Here is a 14,527-nt window from a genome sequence, read left to right on the forward strand (position 1 = left end):
CAAGGTCCATCCACATTGCCACAAATGAGAGTATTTACTTCTGTTTTATGGATGGATAATATTCCTTTGTGCATATATGACCCATTTTCTTTATGCACTTATCTGCCATATATTGTCTTTTGCTTATTATTTCTCCAAAGAAGATATAGAGATTGCCAACAAACACATGAAAGGATGCTCAACATCACAAATCATTAGAGAAATGAAAATCAAAACCACAATGAGGTATCACCTCACACCAGTCAGAATGGCCAACATCAAAAAATCTACAAAGAATAAATGCTGGAGAGGGTGTAGAGAAAAGGGAACCCTCTTGCACTGTTGGTGGGAATGTAAATTAATACAGCCACTATGGAGAACAGTATGGAGGTTCCTTAGAAAAGTAAAAATAGAACTACCATATGACCCAGCAATACCACTACTGGACATATACTCTGAGAAAACTGTAATTCAAAAAGAGACATGTACCCCAATGTTCATTGCAGCACTATTTACAATGGCCAGGACATGGAAGCAACGTAAATGTCCATCGACAGATGAATGGGTAAAGAAGATGTGGCACATATATACAATGGAATATTACTCAGCCATAAAAAGAAACGAAATTGAGTTATTTGTAATGAGGTGGATGGACCTAGAGTCTGTCATACAGAGTGAAGTAAGTCAGAAAGAGAAAAACAAATACCATATGCTAACACATATATATGGAATCTAAAAAAAAGGTCTGGGCTTCCCTGGTGGCGCAGTGGTTGAGAGCCCGCCTGCTGATGCAGGGGACACGGGTTCGTGCCCCAGTCCGGGAAGATCCCACATGCCGCAGAGCGGCTGGGCCCGTGAGCCATGGCCGTTGAGCCTGCGCGTCCAGAGCCTGTGCTCCACAACAGGAGAGGCCACAACAGCGTGAGGCCCACGTACCGCAAAAAAAAAAAAAAAAGGTTCTAAAGAACCTAGGGGCAGGACAGTTATGAAGACGCAGACGTAGAGAATGGACTTGAGGACACGGGGAGAGGGAAGGGTAAGCTGGGACGAAGTGAGAGAGTGGCATGGACATATATACATTACCAAATGTAAAATAGGTAGCTAGTGGGAAGCAGCTGCGTAGGACAGGGAGATCAGTTCAGTGCTTTGTTACCACCTAGAGGGGTGGGATAGGGAGGGTGGGAGGGAGGCACAAGAGGGAGGGGATATGGGGATACATGTATATGTATAGCTGATTCACTTTGTTATAAAGCAGAAACTAACACACAATTGTAAAGCAATTATACTCCAATAAAGATGTTAAAAAAAGTTTAAATCCATGTGTAGTATATTTACTTTTTATTTTTAGTATCCAGACTGTGACTGGATACTAAATGCTTTAAAATACTTAAAGAATGCAAGAAATAAAATTATTAAAACAAATTTTGGAGCACACTTCAGTAGGAAGCTCAATCACTGAAGAATAAAAAAAGTTTAAAAAATTATTTTGACAAAATTAAATATTATACAAACATTTGAACTTCTGATGGGAAACAAAAAGTTACAGCTGAGGTTTTCAGTTCATCATCCAGCTGACTTTTGTGAGTACTTAGCACCCACCTGGTAACATACAAAGAACTAAAGAATATTTGGGTTTCGGGGTCATGGTCTTTGACTCTACAGTAATGACATACTGAAGAAGTATTACCTATATTGGTCTACAAGAGAGCCATTCAGTCTGCCAGAATCAATCTCAGTTCCAGTGGCTATTAATTTTGTGGCCTTTGCCAAGTCATATCACCTCTCCAAGCTTCATTTTTCTCAGCTATAGTAAAAACTTATACTCATAATGCTATATGAGACAATACAGGTAAAGTTTTTGCAAAATATCTAGGACATAGAAAACGCTTAGTATATATTAGCTGCTATAATTAACCATTAACAAGATATTTTGTGTATCTGTTAAACACATGCCCTTTCTCATCACACATTCTTGTTTGTTTCCAAAAGAATATTTCAACTTGAAGAGAATAAAAGGTATATGTGTAATATTAAAGATTGACTCATAAATATTAAATTATTGCTTGAAACAGTATATTCAGTTTAACTACTGAGCTATAATTATTACATTCCCAATCTTTTATGCATATAAATGTGTGTGATAATTCTTTCCTTGATATAAAGATATGCATGTAGTGTGCCTGCAAATATAGGATCATCATTCAGTGGTGTTCAATTTATGGAGAACTCAATTCGCAGTTTCTTTTAAAACTCTGATTTCATTCTTCAGGTGGCTGGCTTTATGGACAATATATTATACACCATACATCCCTACCATTGCTGGATGGCCTGGTTCACCAACAGTTCAAATTAAGATAATGCAGTCTAAGAGTTAAGAGAATGAATTGGGGGGCTTCCCTGGTGGCGCAGTGGTTGAGAGTCTGCCTGCTAATGCAGGGGACACAGGTTCGAGCCCTGGTCTGGGAGGATCCCACATGCCGCAGAGCAACTAGGCCCGTGAGCCACGACTACTGAGCCTGCGCGTCTGGAGCCTGTGCTCCGCAAAAAGAGGCCGCGATAGTGAGAGGCCCGCGCACCGCGATGAAGAGTGGCCCCCGCTTGCCACAACTAGAGAAAGCCCTCGCACAGAAACGAAGATGCAACACAGCAAAAATAAATAAATTAATTAATAAAAACTCCTACCCCCAACATCTTCTAAAAAAAAAAAAAAAAGAGAGAATGAATTGATTTGATAGTGCTCTATTAAATCAATTTAGGCTACCATAAAAGTAGCTGTAAAAGAATTTTCAGTACTTTATTGTTGTTAGAATTCTATAACCAGCATCTCTTGAGAAAACTGCAGTTTCCTCTAGATCAATACATAAATCTGTGTGGTATTCCAAATTCTGTTTCTGCCAGTTTCAACTTAGAGGCTATAGGCTTTCCTTGAGCTAAAATCCAATAGAATATAATGCTTTCCCTATCCAAGATTCTCAAGGAATGCACCTTCTGGAGAACTGAGACATTTTGTTCTATCCATTTTATTTTAGCAGGTGTTCAATAAAACTTTTCTGAATTATTCTATTTACATTCCAATTCACAAATGACTGTACTAAATTAGAGATTTAGCTGAGATTGTAGATTTCAATAATGTAGGCTGCAAACTCAAATGCCAGGTCCAGGCAGGTAATATCCATGATTAAATTGTTCTCTCTTTTTAGATGATTTGGAGAATTTTTATTTTTGCCTCATTTAAATGGTGATAATTGCTCTTCAACTTATTTCAAGTATTATCAGTCAGGAATATGATTTTCTCAGATATGACATCTGAAGATATGCTATAGCATGTCCAGATTTTTATGGGAAATATTTTAAATGTTATCTAAATGTAACAAAACAAAGGGATGCAGTTTGTTAGTGTATTATTGCTTTGTTTTTTGGTTTTTTTCTTTTTCCTTTTTTTCTTTTTTTTTCTGGGAGGGGAGGTTGCTGGAGCAAATCAGCCCCCAGTCCTGGATAAGACGTCATCTCACTGAATTGAGGCTCTTATGAGTTTCATGATTGGCATGTTAGATATTGTTTTCCTTGAACATCCTCCCCTGCCATATTTACTCTCTTGGTTGATATCTTGAACAATACAACCAGTAAAACTCAACCTCAAGATATGATTGTGTAGTCATTATACATTGAAGACTTTCATAACCTTATGCAAATAGATCACTTAAGGCCATAAATGGAAGGAAAGAGTAGTTTACAAATAAATGGTTTTCAATGACAATCTGAATTTCAAAAGCTTACTGGAAAACAAACATGGCAGAAAAAATAAAGAATGTGGGAGTTTGGACATGGCAAACAGCATTATAGCCTTTAAAAGTCAACCCTTTATATAACCGATTCACTTTGCTGTATAGCAGAAACTAACACAACATTGTAAAGCAGCTATACTTCAATAAAAATTATTTAAAAAAAAAGAAATGCTACACATGACATATTCCAATAAAAAAAAAAGGTAAACCCTTCTATCACAGGTTGGAGCTTAATCAATAAATGGGAATAATTATAACATATGGCAAAGAAAACAAACGAAGTTTTTCAGCACTGCATATAAGGATCATGAGAATTCAATTTCTTGGCAACATCTAATTAGGATGCAACCTGCCACTTGGCTCCTCCTTGAATGTGTTATGATAATAAACCATCAGAGTAAAAGAGCATATGGGTCTCATTCACTCATTTAATAAACATATTTCTGGGCCAAACATTAGACTTGGTGCTGAAAATGTATCAGCGAACCCTCCCCGTGGCCCCAGAAAGGGTCTCTATTCTTGAAACAGCTGATGCTGACAAAAATATAAATGTGGGTAATGTGAACATTTGTCTTTATGTCTTCTTTCTAAGGGCTCAGTTATGGAAACAACACTATTTTTTTTAACCTCAGAATAATTTCACCTGAGAGATGGTTCAATTTTATACATGCTTACAACAAAATAGAGCATTATTTTTCTTCTAAATTTATATAGGAAGTTGGTTAAATTTAGAAATTTGTTAGTGATTATGACAAGACATTTTGTTTTTGGAAAATACACATCAAGATCAAGAATGTTTTCAGAGAGTTGAAATGGATCTAATGATTGAGAGGTTGCTTCCAGAGCCATAGCTCTTCTGGAGTTCTGGAAGTTCAGGAAATGCAAATGGCTAGCTATGTGGATTATTTCTATGCTTAATAAAATTCTTAATTTAGATCCTAATATAAATATGTAATAATATAATAAGCTGTATAAATATGTGACAACAAAACATGGTACAAGATATGTCACACTAATTTTCTATGATCAGTCAAAATTTAAACCTGAGTTCCATTCTTTATAGACTGGTGGAAAGGGAATCTCAGTCACTATTTCCTCCATCACCACCCCCTGGGAAAGTAAAGGCTTTTTAAGTCTTGGACCAAGAATGATGTCCCAGGTTTTTGAAGCAGTTGAGCCACCAGCCTCCAGGTGATTTTTCCTTGTCAAAGTCTGTATCATCATTTTGAAGCCAGAGGCTATCAACTTCCATATCAAGTATAAACAAGGAAGCTTGTAATAAAAATTTTTGAAAATATTTCATTAGATTTTCAGTGTGTTTTCCTCCTGAATTAAGTTTTTTTAGTAGGACATTATAATAAAAAAAGTAGATGCTGAAAATAAGTCACTATTTTACTTGGTGCATGGCACATTTATTCACTAACCAATAATTAGCACACACCTGTTTTGTTGCAGGCAGGAAAAAAAAATCCTTGCACAAATGGATTTTCTGTTTAGTCAGTAGAAGCAGAAAAAAACCTAATCAATAAGCAATTACATAAGAAAATATACAGTATATATTAGGTATATAAATTATGAAAAAAATATAAAGAACCACAAGGAGAAAAGGAGAGCTGGCAGTGTGTGCAATTATATATAGGGTGGAAAAGAAAGATCTTACAGAAAAGATAATATTTGAGCAGAAACTAGAAGATGTGAAGGAATAAGTCTTGTGGATATCAAGAAGAGGATTCTGGCTAGAGGGGAAGTAAGAATAAAAGGCCCTAAGGCAGGTCTGTGTTTAATATAGTCAAAGAATATCAAGGAAGCAAGTATAGCTTTGAACATAAAAGGCACAGGGGAAAGTTTTGGAAGATAAGGGCAGAAGTGGTGTTGAGCCCAATCATGTAGGACTCATGCCTCTGAAAGTACAGTGGCTTTTGTGCTGAGGAGGATGGGGAGCTTTTTGGAGGGTTTTGACATAAGAAGTAACCTCTCCTGATTTGTTTTAAAATTATCACTCTGTGGACTGTGCTGAAAATAAACTGCAGGTGCCAAGCATGTATAAGGAAGTCAGTTAGGCTTTTGCACTAATCCAGGTGAGATATACTGGGAGCATCTAAAAGTCTGGTAGCAGCAGAGGTGGTTAAATAGTGAGGGTGGAGCTGACAGTACTTGTCTAAGTATTGAATGTCAAGTGTGAAATAATGCTGGGGATGAAAGATGACCTAGCATTTTAGCCTGAGCAACTTGAAGTTGTGGGGAGAGAAGGGATCAGTTCAGGGCATATTAAGTTGAGATGTTTATTAGACTTTCAAATTGAAATGTCTAGTAGGCCAAAGTTACACAAGTCTGGCTATGAGAGAAGTGGTCTGGACTAGAGATATAAACTTGGCACACAGCCAGATTTCACATATGTTTATTGAATCAGTGAGTAAATATCCATATAGGGATAAGTTAATTCTGTAGTAACTTATCCAATATTGGATAGTAAATAATAACATAGCTATGTGCCATGCTACTGCTGGCTAGAGGGGATTTTATGCTGCTGGTCTTATGTTTTTAGATGCTGGCCAAGAGTTTGTTTTAACAACATATAAGGGAATCTGCCTGGATCATGAGCAGGAAGTGAATCATTTACATCTCTGACTCTAGCCTTAGGATATAGTCTGAGAGATGGGATTAGCAAGTGAAATTGTTTTGAGCACACTGCCAATATGCTTTTCACAGAGGAAATTTCAATTTATAGTCCTAGTAGGAGAGTACTCACATTCTTTCTGTACCTTAGCCAGGACTTGGTTTTATTGTTCTTGTTTTTGCTCATTTATCACTAAATTAACAAGGAAAAGTTATTCATTAAGACAATAGGTGATGAGGATACTTCCTTTACTATAAACACCCAGCAAATGTGTAATAATATATGTCTTAGTCATCTCAGGCTGCCATATCAAAATACCATAAACTGGATGACTTAAGCAACAGAAATTTATTTCTCACAGTTCTGGATGCTGGGAAGTCTAAGATCAAGCTGTTAGCTGATTCAGTTCCTGGTGAGAAATCTCTTCCTGGCTTGTAGGTGGCCAACTTCTCTCTATGTCCTCACCTCCTCACCATGGCCTTTCTTTGGTGTTCTCACTTGGAAAGGGAGAGTTCTCTCTCTCTTCCTCTTTGTATAAGGCCACTAATCCCATCATGAGGGCCCATCCTTATGACCTAATCTAACCCTAATTACTTCCCAAAGGCATCATTTCTAAATATCATTACATTGGGTATTATGCCTTCAACATATGGATTTTGAGGAGAGGCAAATCTTCAATCCATAACAAAGAGTAAAAGAAAAAAAGTAAAAAGATGAACACATTTTTCAATGATAAAAGGATAGAAAAGCAAAGAGGAAAAATGGTTAATGTATGATCTTGCTGAGCTTTAGACCAGAATTAGGCAGAAGGGGCTGTGATCTGATCTCTAGAAGGGAGATCGGGGATTTAAAGGACCTCATAGACAGGGGAGAATGGAGTTTTGGCCACTTCTTGAAATCAAGGGTTTGTCTGGAATTTCTCATCCTGAAACTTCCTCCCCTACATTTGTAGAAAGGTTGGGAAAAGGCTATAATTAATTGTAGTCTGTGGCTATGACTCATATCAACCTCCTTACCTAGGAAGGTAAGAAGAATCAGAACCTCTAAATAAGGAAAAGAACACCATACACTGTTCGTTCTCTGTGTTCCCCTTTTTCTGTTTGCTTACTTTTTTGTTTCTTTATTTTTTTAGTACAAGATGATCATTTTTCCATAAAACTCTATTTATGAAAAATCTTTGAGGTATGGGACAAAATTGGTTTCCTGCAGAGAACTGCATTTCTTCTTCTAGGAGACAGAGAATACCAATGCTGGGTCATTTAAACTAATTTCTTCCCATGAGTGTTTTTAGAGCACCACATGGTATATATTTGGTCCAAAAAACTGGCTGAGACTCACTAGTTCCAACTTATCAGAGACTTCCCCCCCATCCTCTTCCTCCTCTTAATAAATAGACTGGAAATAACAGATTATTCTTGTATTTCTGTTTGTGGTAGAATGGTTTTATTTTTGTTTTCCTTTTTGTACTAATTTTGTAGACTTTCTATTCCCAGCTTCATGGATCAAGACTCTTTATACATCATCCAACTTGTGTGGGCCCTCTTGCTTCCTATGTACTCTGAGACTGTGCAAACCAAACTCAAAGTCACATTGTTTAGCAAACGTCTTTAGACTGAGAAACCTGACACAAGGCTCTGCTTATCTGACTATGTTCCCACCTTCGCTTAATCTTTTAATCTGAGAATTACTTTCATTCCCGCTAGCTCATTAATTCATGAAAAGATTTTTAAAATTTGTATTCTAGATGTTAGTCGATGTCAATGGGACAATACAGACATTTAGCCCATTATATTACTGAGACTGAATCCTAAATTTAGAAGGAGAAAATCATTTTATTGATATCTGTCTCAACATTTTCTTTAAGGACAAATATAGTCCAGTTTTCCTTTGGGAAAGGAATGATTACAACTCTTTTATTCTTTATTCTTGTCGCCTATAAAGCTTACCAAAACTGTAAGACACACAGATATCAAAAAGAGTAAAAAATGATGATCACTATTTTATGATATGATGATGATAATAAAAAGTAGCCAGTTTGAAATTATAATAACCTTTTCTATTGTTATAGCTTTCAGGAAGAATACAGTAATATGGTTTGTAATCATTGCAATAAGTGCATATGTTTTAACAGATTTTTAAGATATTTGAACTATTTAGGCCATCAGTACATTAGACTTGTAATTTCAGTTCAGTTTTCAGAAGAAATTAAATAAAATTATAAACTTTTTTAATATTTGGGAAAACATGAAGTTTTTGCATTTGTCTTGTACTACAAGTAAAAAAGCATTTCAATATTTAGAAGAAAATCATTTATTTAATGTTTAAAGAAATCTTAAATTTTTACTAGTTTTGTGAGATTAATATGTTGAACACTAAGCAGTGCATAAATAATCATGAATGTTCCTTTGTTGTCACAAAAACCTTTGAACGTTAAAGAAGCTAACAGGACTCAGGAAGACCAAGTCCTCTGGAATATCTTCAGAATGTGATGGTTGATCTTGGTGATTTATGAAATCACTGTAAAATTAATATAGCATTCCAGTCCATAATATTGATAAATGTCCTTGTCAATCATCTTCCCCTACTGAACTCAAAATATGGTAGTCTACCAGGGCTCTATCCTTGATTTCTATCTCTTCCTAAGACTTTCTTAAAACAAGCTCTCTAATTGAATCCATCATATGTTATTTATTTATCTGAAGATTATCTCCATAATAATATCTGTAATTACAATCGCTACCATAAGTTCCACACTCACATATCTAACTTGCTTTTGGACAACCGCACTTGGATATCTAACAGGTATATCAAATGAAATATTTCCAGGAAAGAACTTTCAATGTCTACTCTATCCCTCACCACCATCCTGATACTCTTTCCTTACACCATCAAACTATATATATATTGAATATTCATCTAATATTCAAACCAAAGTGCTTTGATTAATTCTCCTTTTCCTCCACATCTAACCAGTAATGCTTTTATAGGGGAGAAAAAAATAATTTTCCCTCTACCCTTCTAGGTTCTTGGCTGAGACCACCCCTGTAAAAAAAAAGACAGAAGAACAAGAGAAAACCAAACATATGTTTAATAACATGCATACCTCCTACACATATGGGAGATATACCCAGGAAAACTGGGTAATTCCCTGAAATGGCTCAGGCCACCACCTTAAATACCATCTCCAGCTAAAGACAAAAGAAGACTTGGGAGTGAGGGAGCCAGTTATGCGAAGTTATTAGGCAAAGCACAGTAAACAAAGGCAGGTATGGTTGTTATGCAGATTTAACTCTGTGCCTTCTCCATCAGTAATGATCAATTACATTTGGCAATTATATTGCAAAAACAAACAAAGTCATAGTAAAAGAAATCAGATGCGTGGTTACCAAAGGTGAGGGTAGGGGTTGGCTGGTGGAGTGGGTGGCGGGGGAACTGGATGAGGGCAATCAAAAGGTACAAACTTCCAGTTATAATATAAGTACTAGGGATGTAATGTACAACATCATAAATATAATTAACACTGCCATATGTTATATATGAAAGCTGTTAAGAGAATAAATCCTGAGTTTTCATTGCAAGGAAACTTTTTTTTCCGTTTCTTTAATTTTCTACTTTCATGAGATGATGGATAGTTACTAAACTAATTACGATAATCATTTCATGATGCATGTAAATCAAATCACTATGCTTACATCTTAAGCTTATACAGTGCTCTATGTCAATTATATCTCAATAAAGTGGGCAAAAAAATAAAATAAATTAAAAAAAAGTTTCTAAAGATTTGATCATCCTCCTTTTTCTGGTATTCAATCTATAGTTTTCATTTTTCTAGGCTTTGTTCCATACAAATTTGCACAGTTTTTCAACATTAAATAGAAATTTAAATCTGTTAGGGGTGAAAAAAAATCAGACCTCAAGCCAATAAATGTTCATCAAATCTACTGGGACACTGTTCAAGAACAAAATCCACTTTGAGCACTGGTCTTCATAATAGCATCAAAACATTAGCAATAAAACTGTGTGCTAATTACAGAATTGGACCCATCCATTGATTGAAAGCTTCTTCAATAAAGCTTTGAATCAACAACATGTTTAAAATAAAAGTTAAAAGTGTTCCAACCACTTGATTTCAAACCAAGTAGATTTTATGTTTAGAAACACTAAAAAAAAAAGTTTCATTTATAAATACAGAAGGAACAAAAACATCACTGCATCAATCCAGAAAGAATCAAAAATTGTTTGAGGACAAGAAGAAATACAAAATTGAGTCAACTTTGCTCTTTTCTCAGCTGCTTAAATATCCATGTTGGCAAATACAGCTAAAAGATGCCAACTCTTCTAAGCCTGTATTTCTAGTCATTTCCCATTGACCATTTTGGAATTTTGTATGTTATGTTTTACGGATAGCACTCTGCTTCACTGTGTATGTCTGAATAACCTGAACAGTTCTCGTTCATCACTTGATGCTACTCCAAGGTGAAAGAAATACCAGTAAGAGGAACCGTCAGAACACTATCACATGCATCACAAAGTCACAGAAATTTTTAAGTCACAAGATGGCCAAGACTTCAATTCTGCTTTGAACCAAAGTTTATATCATTAATAGAAATTAGTGGAAATGGTTATGAAAGTAAAAGTTAAGGTGAATCATCTGAGGTGACTTGACTTGTTGAATCCAATATAACCTTCATCTTAAATCTCCTTGCTAACAAATTTAGTGATAATTCTTTTATACTACTACTTAGCAAGTTAATAAAGGCATGGCACTCATGAGAAGCTAATCTCATTTAATGGGGGGCACAGAATGGCATACGGTTTCCATACAGTTCTGTCAATATTCCCTAGTATCAACCTACACCTTCTTTGCTAATCAACAACAGCTTATTCCAAAAGAGATCATGGTAATGAAAAACGCCAAATTCCCTTGACCTTAAAAGAAAATTAATCCCAGGGTCCATCCCCCCATTCCCCCTCTGGGGTATAAGATTAGTATAAACCCACAGTGTAAGAGTGTATTGCTTTAAGAAGGGGGTGTGGTTGAGAGGGGAGACACCATGGTGAGGAACAAATCAATTAAAGTCATACAACTATAGGAAGCAGTGAGATAATAATATACAAAATGGATAACTGCAGTCATTTTCTTAGAGGACTCGACTCGTGGAAGAAGAACTTTGATTGGTGCTGCAAAAACATTTGTATGAAGGAGAAATTGGTTTCAATAACATTAGTACAGAATATGTTCTAGAAAGTGGAGGTAACTGGATGTAAAATCCTGGTAGCAATTTAATATAACAGTCCCAGATGGTTAGGCTAAGACCAACACCTAATGAGGACGAAAGCCTTGTCTGTGGGGAATTTTGGACGATACCTGGAGAAATATTACACTGTGCATAAACCAAATTGAACTGTTTCACAAGTGTTGTAAAGTTTCATATAGCAAAAGGTTTTTTCTACATGCACTTCAATTTCACAGCAAGAGTGTCATAGGATACCTAAACACAGAAGAGAGCATTCATTCAAGATATCTAACTCCTTGATATAATAATACGTAAAATTCAAAATGATTACACTATCATTACATCTAGGGTTTTCTGCAGCTACAAGGTGGTGGTTATGGAAAACATGGCCCTTGGTATCAATATCTAAAAAGCAGCCACTACTTTCTTCTATGTGTGTTCTCTTTTTGTGTTTTTTCTTCATTTTTCTTAATCAACTCTGCTGTTGTTGCTGCTGCTTAGCAAAACTGGTAAAAACAAAATTGTAATCATTCAACATAGCACTCTGGCGATCAAGACGCTTAAAACCTTCAGTCTTCTGGGGCAAAGAAAGCACTGTGCGACATTTAGAACTCTGATTTTCAAACAGGGTGGTCACAAATTTTCCTGGCTTGAAGACTTCCACAACTTTCCTGATCAGGTCATCATAGGAGGTCTGACTTAGGTTTGTTTCAAAGCTAACATAAGAAAATTCTGGTTCTGGAGTGATGTGAATAAATAGTCCAATAAGTTCCATCAGATTTCATTCCACTCATCAAATACCCACAAGGATTGAACAGTGTGGTATCAATGACAGAACTTGGTATCAGGTCATGAGTTCCACTCTCACGAGTGACATCCTTTGCAGTAACACCATCTTTCATGTAGAACTGGTCTATAACTGCTGGGTCAAGCTCACTCATCAGAATTTCGAGGGTTTGATCTGGCTGATTGATTACCCGACTCTCTGGGAAATCCAAAGTATACAAGTACCAACTATCAGAATTCATGCGTCCCATACAATATGCTGTCCCATTTGGGAAAATTGCATTAAGAAACTCTATTTCTTCCTGGAAATTCCGGTGTGGGTACACTTGGTGAGAATGCTTCATGAAATTCTTACCAGAATAAAAGAAGTTTTGAATTGAGTCAAACCCACTGTAATCCCTAGCAAGTTTCAACAAGGGAATCAGTGCTTTCAGCAAGTGAGTGGTACCACATGTCTTCAACATGAAACGTCTCTTGAAGACAAATATGCTACTCTCACTGAGTACATAAGCTTCCTGCTTGTCAGTTTTTGTCACACTTATGATTGAACATTGCACTTTCTTCAAAAGTATGTCCCACTCGGATTTTGGGATGGTGCCAAGATCGCCAGATCCTTGGTTTGCGTCGGGTTGCTGCCTGGAGAGCCAAACCTCCAGCAGCTTCTTGGTCCCTTGGAAAAAAATGTGCAGCAATGAAGACCCAACGCAGCCAAAAAAATAAAATAAATGAATAAATTTAAAAAAATTCCTATCTGCATATTTAAGAGATCAACTCTGACACACTGAAACATCTCTTTTTTGTATGATTACAAGGCAAAGGTCCAGACACCAAACGGTAAATTCAAAAAGTTAAATGCTACTAACATTGAAGCCATCCTAGTTCCTCAAATATCCTCTGTAAATGTGAGCTCTCCACTAAACTCTCCTTTCCAAAGGTGCCCTTAATATATCTCAAACAAACCAGGGAAAACACTTTTGCAAAGTCACAGCTCTGATTATAACAATCCACTACTAAAACAAACAACAAAATAAAAATAAATAAAAAAAAAAATAAGGGCTTCCCTGGTGGCGCAGTGGTTGAGAGTCTGCCTGCCGATGCAGGGGACACGGGTTCGTGCCCCGGTCCGGGAAGATCCCACATGCCGCGGAGCGGCTGGGCCCGTGAGCCATGGCCGCTGAGCCTGCGTGTCCAGAGCTTGTGCTCCGCAACGGGAGAGGCTACAACAGTGAGAGGCCCGCGTACCGCAAAAAAATAAAAATAAATAAAACAAACATCTTACTGCGTTTAATTGACAAAGAATTAAGTGCAGACACATAGATTAAGGCCCATCCACAGTGCCTACATCTTAAGCCTAATCTTCCTCTGCACCCCCCCAATTTGTATAGGTTGCCTGTTATACACATTCCTGAACACAGCCCTCACTTTTCTGTCTCTTCCTTTATCATGCTATTCTCAGCCCCTAGGAGTCTCTTGCCTATTGTTTGTTTTTTGAAATCCTATTCATTTTCAAGGTCATTCTCAAATGTCACACTCTTTATAAAACCCTTTTGATCCATCCTCCACCTAATAAAACTATAACTGCTTACTCTTGTGAATTTCCATAGCACTGAATTGTTCCTCTCCCAGAGCTGTTATCTTTTGCCCTATAATATCTCTATTTATTCTTTAGCTGTATTTCTTCCACTGGGAACAAATAACATCTTAGTCTTCTAGGTGCTCACTAAAATGTCAAGCATAATACTTCATGGAAAATAGGTGTCCAGAAAATATTTGCATAAGAGAAACTAATTAGGGATTTGTTTATTTTACCTATTAGTCCTCTCCATATGTATTGCTGGTGATGAAATCTAGAATATATTCAAAACGTTAAAGTGGAAAAAAAAAACAGTGTTTCATAAACCTCATGTAAAATTAGGTATATAATAAAGATCTTGGTGTTCCTTCAAATCTTTCTTATCGGAGAACAAAATATACACATATCTTCAAACCGTGTTAAAATGAACTATGTACACTTTTACTACCTGAGGGTGTCATATTTACATCAACAAAAAGAATCAGCAAATCCTAACTTAAAAATATATGCAAGATCATCAAAGTTACAAAAATGTTAAAGGCTAAAACTT

At 36.4% G+C, this 14,527-nt stretch overlaps 1 pseudogene across 1 annotated transcript; it reads right to left on the reverse strand.

The window, feature by feature from the left end:
* Nucleotides 1-12,058: 12,058 nt before the first annotated feature.
* LOC309815881 (S-adenosylmethionine decarboxylase proenzyme-like) lies at nucleotides 12,059-12,779 on the reverse strand (annotated as a pseudogene). The gene has a single exon. The product of its transcript is annotated as an S-adenosylmethionine decarboxylase proenzyme-like (transcript).
* Between the last annotated feature and the right edge of the window lie 1,748 nt (nucleotides 12,780-14,527).

The sequence above is a fragment of the Mesoplodon mirus genome (assembly GCF_964341445.2).
Source record: "Mesoplodon mirus genome assembly, chromosome: 14".
Classification (NCBI taxonomy): Eukaryota; Metazoa; Chordata; class Mammalia; order Artiodactyla; family Ziphiidae; genus Mesoplodon; species Mesoplodon mirus.